General features: G+C 38.7%; 1 pseudogene; it reads right to left on the reverse strand.

The window, feature by feature from the left end:
- Positions 1 to 1410: 1410 nt before the first annotated feature.
- On the reverse strand, positions 1411 to 1878 carry LOC143622627 (brassinosteroid-responsive RING protein 1 pseudogene; annotated as a pseudogene).
- Positions 1879 to 9219: the final 7341 nt, after the last annotated feature.

Below are 9219 nucleotides of genomic sequence, written 5' to 3' on the forward strand. Positions count from 1 at the left end.
AACCATGGTGATTGATTTTTTTTTTATGTAGATCTGATGAGATCTGATTGCCGTTTGTAACAGTGGATGGCGCCAATGAAGAAACGTGGATCTACTCACTGGTAGCAGATCTACTTTCCTCGGGTGTGGTTACGATTCTTCACCGATGGTTTTTCTGGATCTGGGTTCTTCCACCTACAAAATGAACAGCGCCGTTAACTTACCCCTTAGAAAGGGACAGAGGGGTCCTCTTTGGGGTAACCCTCCGGCGTGAGAATAAGTATATGTAGGAGAAGATAATAATGTGAGAGTAAGGGAATCTGGAAAGTATTGCTTAATAGCTGAATACTGTATGTTACTCTGTATGATTGTGTGACTGTGTTTTTGTATATCTTTCCTTGTGGAGTTGATGCTGTATTTATAGTGCTAGGGTTTCCACTGATTGAGCTGAGACCAAATTAGGGTTTTGTTGGCCTCCTTCAATCGATTTGCGCCACGTGTCCTTGGAGACACCTGGTGCTTTTTCATTGGTTATAATCACGTGGTAACCCATGAGTCATGCTGAGCTGTCCACCTTTCATTTAGCAGCTGTCAACATCAGCATATCCTTATTCCTTAAAAAGATGCCTTCTGGAAGGTTGTCTGACGTGCACAATCAAGGTTGCCCTAATCCTGATTTGGATAAGGACGAGGTTGATTATGTGCATGTGTGATATGCGCCCATCCTGAGGATGCGCGAGGTCTTCTCTTTATTCTCACGCGCAGATATTTCATGCGCAGATGTGATACGCACAAGCATGTAATACGCGTCACACGCGGATGCCCCACGCGCAGCTGCGCCATGCGCAACTGTGATATGGGTGGGCATGTATGATGCGCGAGCATGTGATATGCGCCGCGCGCGGATGCGCCACGCACGATGTGATATGCATAAGCATATATGATGCGTGAGCATGTGATACGCGCGAGCATATGTGATGCATGAGCATATGTGATGCGTGAGCATATGTGATGCTTGAGCATGTGTGATATGTGCAAGCATGTGATGCTTGAGCATATGCGATATGCGCTGTGCGCATAAGTTTTGGCTTTGTGCCTTGATAATATCTTTGATTTCTAATGTCTTGTATATATCTTGTGGTTTGACCCGCCTCGTTCGATGTTGAGGCGGGTACATACCTCTTCAATGTGAAATATTAATATAATATATAAAAGTTTATAATTCATAATTCGGTCTAGTTCACCGGTTCAGACACTATTCATAAATATAATCGACCTCAACCGAACCAATTAAGGGTCGGTAACTCGGTATGTAGTCCAACTACCTAGTATTAACAACATTACATTAGATAATAATGCTTTGTCTTTTCAAACGGTATAAGTAACAAAATAAAATAAAAAAACCTCATAGCGGGTTACAAACATAATAATCTACATTGACGAATCGCCATGTCCATAATAATCCGCAATACCAGAAGTCGCCCACAGCCGTTCATTAAACGAATCCTGCAAATCCTCCGGCAAAAACACCTTCCGGCAAACCGGACAGCTTTTCCTGTTATAATCCATCCACCGGTCAATACACCCCCGGTGAAAAACATGTTTACAGTTTCCCAACCCACGAATCTCGTCTCCGGCATCAAACTCACACAAACACACCACGCAGCTCTCCGGCGGGTTCGCAATATCAGAGAATTTAACGACAGGGAGGAGTTGTTTAACAAGGACGGCGGAGAACGACGGAGGTGGGTGTAAAGTTAATGGGTTGTTTTGTGATGGTGAAATGGGTGGCTTGAGGATGGTGGAAATGAGATTGAGGATGGAAGATAGAATGGTTATGATGTGGATGATGAGTTTAGGGAGGAAGATGTCCGGGTAAGCAATTACCGGAAACCCATGATTGATATTAATGGTGGATGAATAATTTTATTTGAGAGGAATTGAAGAAGCTAGCATTTGTGGATTTGGTGGAAAAGGTGACGGTGGTTGGTTGGTGATGATGATATTTGAGAAAGAATGGTGTGAAAGTATGGATGATGTGTGAATTATAATATTTTGTCTTTTTTAATTACATTATTGGTCTATATTTTTGTAAACTTTTTGTTTTAATATGTTTTGAATTTGTTATATTAAAATGAGAAATATACTTTTGTATTAAAAATATATATAGAAGCTTTTGACAAATTACTTTACGTCCTTGCGTGTGACATGTTTTTACCAACGTTAGATACGTTTGTCATTGTTGATTTTCAATTTGAACTTATGTTACTATTCAGATTCACCCGTCGTTTCTTTTACGGTACTAATTCTTGGTAGTTTGTTCAATGATTTATGTTCTAAAATTTCATCCATTTTTCTCTATCATCTTATTCTTCTTATGGTTTTCATTTATCTATGGCCTTTCAAATGTTAAAACCGTCTTTTCCTTACGTAATTGTCTCCTCTAATGGAAAATGTTTGTTTGGTTATGTTGATCAAATTTATGTTCAAGTATCGATTCCAACTTTTTAGCAATCAATAATATGTTTGGCATTCATCAGTAACTAACATTAAAATTCCGTTAAGTCAATGTGTGTGGACTCCACATACAAACTTAACTCATAAGAGATGGAATGCCTATTATGTTTTATGGAGTGTCAATGATATCGAGGACTCAAGAGGTTGACATCAACAATAGTTAAACGATGGTTCAATGGTCCGAAGAAATGTTGTGTTGTACAATATTCATTGGATCAGTGATCTTAAAATTACTAATATATTTCTCCTTTAAAAATTACTAATGATCTGTGCGAGTATTTTAGTCTTTGTTTTCTCTTTCGGTCTCCCAAAGGTAAAATATATGGATGATTAGTTTTGAGTCGCATATACTTAGGGCCTGTTTGTTTGCCTCTGAATGGAATCATTCAGAGGCTTAAGTCTGAGTCGGTAAGAAATGGTGGTGTTTGGTAGATTTATTAAAACCTCTTAACGATTCAGGCCAAATCTGAACCATTCAGTTGGAAAATGTTGCTGAACCATTCAGACAAGATACACACGCTCCACCTCCTCACCATCTCCCTTCTCCTTCTTCACCTCTGCACTGTCGATCATCACCCTCACGGACCCCGGCTCTCCCCACCAGACCATTACACGAAACCGTCGATTCCATCCTCGTGGATAATGATGTGCTAGAAACAGTCAATTAAATATTAACTAAACTAAACAAGTAATAAAAACTAGACTTAAGACTCAACTACACAAAACACCGGAAAGTGAACCGGTCAATTGTACTAAAGCTAAGTAAGTCCGGAATATCGAACCCACAAGACTCTATAAATTACGTTAATTAACTAATTAGACCCGACTTACGACACGACTATTTATTATTAATGTTTAAAGGGGGGGTTTTTAAACTAAGATTAAACTAAGAAAGCTAAAAAACAAGTAAACTAGATAACAAGCAATTAATCACGAGATCGAAATCAAATAGAGAATGAATCTACCTAGGTAAGAATCCCATGCATCAACAATCATCAAGCAATGGACAAATAATATGATATGGAAACTGATTTCTAAATGTATTCATATAACAAACCCTAAAGGACCCTTGACTGAATCAAACAACATCCCAAAGAATGATTATTAGATTATTAAGCAATCAGTTATATTGATTTCCTCACGGTTATCAAACAGGGTTAATTAATAGTATCTAAAGCAAGCAATCTTACAAACACTAAACCCTAGATAACTTGATAATCTTATCACGACATCATGAACAAGGATCAACATACTAAGCAAGAATATTGTCATTATCTATCCTAGCATGCGATTGACCAAGACACATGAACAACTCCTCACCTTACAGCTATTGGAATTTAGCAGAACATTCAAAATCCTAACCAACTATCAACAAGCTTCTATGATCTAATAGGCCCATTCAATCACAATAATCAAAACACCAAGTAATGATTAAACATAAACCCTAAATCTAAAGAACACAATCAAAATATTAAAGATCTATGTGAAGCTAAAATTAACAATCAATCAAGATAATAAACACTCATATGAATCATGAAAGAAAAATCAAGTCTTTTACTATTAAAATAACGAAACCATAATCAAATCAATTGTCCAAAGCAAGAATCATGCATCAAACATGTTCATCAAACCTAGATAGACATGAAGTCTAGCCTAGAATCATTATTAAAAACAATCCTAAACAAGTATTGAAAACAAAGAGGAAAGACATGACAAATAATAAACAAGGAACGAAAGTTAGAGCGATAAAACCCTTTGCAATTGATCCTCGAACACCTCCGCGAAAGCCTTCTTGATCCTCCTTGATTCCTAGCTCCAAGACTCCTTCAAACCCTTGGTTTTTCTCTCAAAAACGGCTAGCAAAAGTCTCTATCGGCTAGGGATATAATGATGTTTATATATCGAGATATCGGGCTTGGACTTGCAAAAACGGGCTGGCCAGAAGACATAGGCGCCGCGCGACCCCCTTGGCATTGGGCTCCGTGCGGCGGGGCGTGCTCAAGGGAGGAGTTCCGCAATTTTTTTATTATTCTTGATATAACTTGTACTTTCTTGAACTCCAAGTAACGCATAGAAACTTCTAGACCTTCTTTCCCTTGATCACCAAGCCACCAACTACTTGAAAATAAATCAAAACTCTTAAGTGAAGTAATCATGTAACCGTCGACGAATAAAACGAACATAAGCTTCGCATGAAATGATAGAAAGAATTAAGTTTAACATGCAAGAAACCAAAAGAGTTAAAACATGATAATTATATATAAACTTGATTCAAAACCTTAAATAATAAAAGATGAAATAAACATGAACTAAAACGAACTTGAAACATTAAAGAAACACAACTTTACAAGGGATTCGAGATATATAAATAGATGTATATCAAATATCCTCACACTTACTCTTTGTTGTCCCTGAAAAAGTCTGATGCAGTTGGATCAGAATCGAAAAATTATAGTCTAACAAACATATAGGTTAATTTTTAAAGCTTAGAAGAACGCAAAAACCGTTATCACCGATATTGTTGTCCACTTAAACCCATGTCTTAATCTTTACCGGGACAAATAAGATCCGACAATTAGTACTCAGTGGTTTACACAATTAAGACCCGCTTATTTTCAGCTTTTACCGGACCAGACCACCCCAACTTGACTTAAACCTCAAAATTAGCAGAATTAAAACTTTTGTTGCTTCATTTTTTCATGAATAGTTAAGACGATCAAGGGTATTGTTTATCCACCTAAGCTTAAGCATCAAAGTCTACCAAGTAGCAATTAGATATGATTAAGGTTCAATTAATTAATAGCTAGTGTTCCCCACAACATGACATACCCCCGTTATCAAGCAATACCCCAAATCCATCACCATAGGTGAGTATGCAAAATTTCATCTGTAGGGCTTACATGTAGCGTGTCCCTTGTGGTCCGTTTCTTAATGGTAATGAGGCGCGAGCAAGGGGACCCCACATGACTAACAGTGTGGATGATCAAGTCTGTAGTGAATTTGTACTTTTGTACTCTTGTGATCATGTTTATAGACTTATAAGGGTTTGCTCTTTTTGGCTTAATTTTAAATATCCACAACCCCACTTAGGAATTGTGAATACCCAGATGAATAGATTGCATACAGACCCATGGTCTCCGGACCCGAAGCATCCCATCAATACAAGATTTAAGATTATAAAACCATACGCCAATGAGGTGTAAAACACTAAACTAGCAGTTTAAGATTTATATCACAGGCTACACGGCATACTCTAACGTTAAACCTACCCAAGCATCATATGATAACGTATTCAAATTTTAAAATTTTATAATATTTTCACTTTTTCATACCAATAATTGAGGCTTGAGTATGGCCAGACCTTTCATTACTTATATTCCACGGACAAAACGCTTTACCCACAAAAGATTTTCGTTTTAACCATTTTATCAAATTGCCCTTTCATTTTCAAGGCTGAGCCTACCGACACATCCCAAGTTAAGTGCGTTTTCTTTTATTTATCTCATATTATTAGTAGTTTGAAAAAACAATTTCCTGATAAATATCATCATCTCCCACTTTAATGCAAAAAAACTACATTCAAGGGACATTTTTAAAACATTTTTCAATTTTTTTTATTTTTTATTTTCATTTTTTTAAATTTTTTATTATTTTTTTAAATTTAAACTCGATTTAAACTACGACTCAAATATCCTATCCTCACACTTAAATTTTGCATTGTCCTCAATGCAAGGTTAAGGACGACTTAAAACAAAAATAAAATAAAATTGGACTACAAAAACTAAAACTCTAAAAATTATAAAAACAAAATAAAAAGTTAATATGCTAGATAATGGAAAAGACTTAGCTGGTAATATGCGCATGAAACATGATGCCAAAGTCTTCTTCCATGAATGCCCTCCAACTATGAACGTGCTCAGCAAATGGTAACTCCTTTTCTCACGAATGTAAGCGGCAAAACAAAACAAACATGTCTAAAAATGTATCTTATCATAACGATAGATATTAAGCAATTAAAGTATTTCACCAATAAATATATAAAATATAATAATCAGGAGCAAATAAATAAGCATGAAGTATAAGGATCCACTGCTACATCCCCACACTTGTCTTTTTCATTAAAGTCTTCCTTGGGGGATCTTCACTCTAGCTCATACAGTCTCTCTTTTACCTAGCAAAACTCAAAAATGCAAAAACAATGACGAACTACAAAATACTACGTTAGCGACTCGACGACTCAACGAAACTAAGAAAATAAAAACTAAAATAAAGGAAAATCTACAAACTCTACACTTGAGTTTTCACTCAAGAACCTACGTTTATGCGAATCACGTGGTGGACCGAGTGGAGCTTCCTCCACCTCGGTAGAACTCCAATGCCCTTAAAGATACCGAATCACGATCCGACCAGTCGTCAATCTTGGTCTTCTTCTTTCTAACACCACGAACCTTCTCAATCTTTTGCTTACCACCACCTTTTACTCCAACATGCTTCACCATTTCCCAAGAACTAGAAACCGCTCGATCCTTCCCCACACTTAAACTTACAGAACGGGAATCGTCAAGACTAGGGCCCATGCCCAAGATAACTGATTCTATCGAGTAAACTGGGTGATATGGATCAATAAGACTGTCTTGACCACTCGGATGTCTCATGGACTTAGCCAAATAGGTGGCACTATCATCACCGGCTCTAAGAGTAATCTTACCTTCAAACACGTCAATGACCGCCCTAGCAGTACGTAAGAATGGACGACCTAAAATAATATGAACTCTCTCGTCGGCCTCCATATCTAAAACAACGAAATCTACGGGGAAAACCAAATTATCTACCTTAACGAGCAAATTCTCTACGACACCCCTCGGATACTTAACGGAACGATCGGCTAAAGACAACGTCATACAATTAGGGGTGAGCTCTCCTAGGTCTAGCTTTTCATACAAAGAATATGGCATAAGGTTTATACTAGCTCCTAGATCGGCCAATGCTTGACACGTCGTATCACTTCCGAAAAGACATGGAATGGTAAAAACACCAGGGTCGGGTAATTTCTCCGGAACTTTATTGAGAACTACTGCAGAACACTCTCCATTTAAGGGCACAGTCGACAGCTCCTCCAACTTATCCTTTCTTTTAAGAGGGTCTTTCAAAAATTTGGCGTACTTAGGCATATGCTGAAGGACTTCTACGAATGGAAGGTTGGCATTCAATTGGCTAAATATATTAAGAAAATGCCCATAATCTTTCGTATACTTTTGATTCTTTAGACGAGCGGGATACGATACATAGGCTAGGTCAATGGTGTGTGGTGGTGGCCGGGCTCCAACCGGCTTCTTATCGGTGTTTTTCTTAACTTGCGGCTCTATGATTGGTGTTGTACTATGTGACTTACTTGGAGCCTCTACCTCTATCTCCTCATCTAGCAACTCATCGTCCCTATCTTCCCTAATTTCTCTACTAACTACCTCCTGACCAAAAACCCTACCACTACGAATGGAGATGGCTTTCAATTGAGCAGCCGGATTAGTTTGAGGGATACCCGAAAACTGATCTGGGGCCTTTCTTCTAAACGGAGAGCAATATCACCGACAGTCCTTTGAATATCGATAATAGAAGATTGTTGATTCTTGAAGAGCAAATCGTGGTCGGCTAACTTTTTCTGTGTAACTTGATCTCTCTCCAAGATTAGCTTCATCATCTCTTCCAAACGCCCGATTCCACCGTTTGAATCCTGCACATTACTTGAACATTAGTACCATCGGTGTTATTATTACTGAAATACTGACCTTATCCTGGAGCATAAGAATTTTGAAACTCGGGTGGTGCACCCGACGGACGCCAGTTAGCATTATTCTGATTCGGGTTCTTGTAAGTGCTTCAATTTTGATTATTGTTGTTGTAATTGTTGGGAAACCAAGTCTGACCAGCAACGAAATCGACATGTTGATTCATCACCGGACACTCCAATGTACCATGTCCACCTCTACAAAACTCACACCTGTCCACCTTGGCCTTCAGTTTCTTAACCTCTCTAGTCAGTGATTCCAAAGCAGCAGCCACACTAGTATCCAGATTAACCTGGTGTACACCTCGAGCGGATGAGGATGTACTGCTGACGGGAGTGGAATTCCCGTGATGTGGCTCTTTGGCAAGGTCCGATTGAGCGAAGCTCTCAAACATCTCGTTACATTCGGCGACATTCTTCCTAGCCAGTAGACTTCCTCCCGCGGCCGTGTCGAACCGAACTTGGGTTTCGTAATTCAACCCATTGTAAAATTTTTCCACGAGAGCCCATGGTGTGAGACCATTCTGTGAGCATCGAGACAACAAGCTCTGAAAACGCTCCCAAGCATGACAATATTGCTCCCCCGGTTCCATGTGAAACGAGTGAATCTGATCGCGAAGAATAACCGCTTTAGCCGGTGGGAAGTATCTCTTAATAAATGCAGAACGCAGTGCTTCCAAAGTGGTGAACGTGACAGGTGGCTGCGTGTCAAGCCAAGTAGCTGTTTTCCCTGCAAGTGAAAACGGAAACAGATGTAAGAAAATAGCATCTTCGGTAGCACCTTGTAAATTAAAAGTTTTAAGAACGCGATAAAGCCGGTTAATGTGAGCCGGTGCATCCTCGTCATCACGCCCTGTGAACTGATTAGTTTGAACGATGTTTTTCATGACGTATGAAGGAATCTGCCACGAGTTGGGATTGTTGATTGCGGGAACGAC

The sequence above is a fragment of the Bidens hawaiensis genome, unplaced genomic scaffold, assembly GCF_021521415.1.
Source record: "Bidens hawaiensis isolate Kalapana, Puna unplaced genomic scaffold, B.hawaiensis_p1.1 tig00000369_1, whole genome shotgun sequence".
In the NCBI taxonomy this organism is placed as follows: Eukaryota; Viridiplantae; Streptophyta; class Magnoliopsida; order Asterales; family Asteraceae; genus Bidens; species Bidens hawaiensis.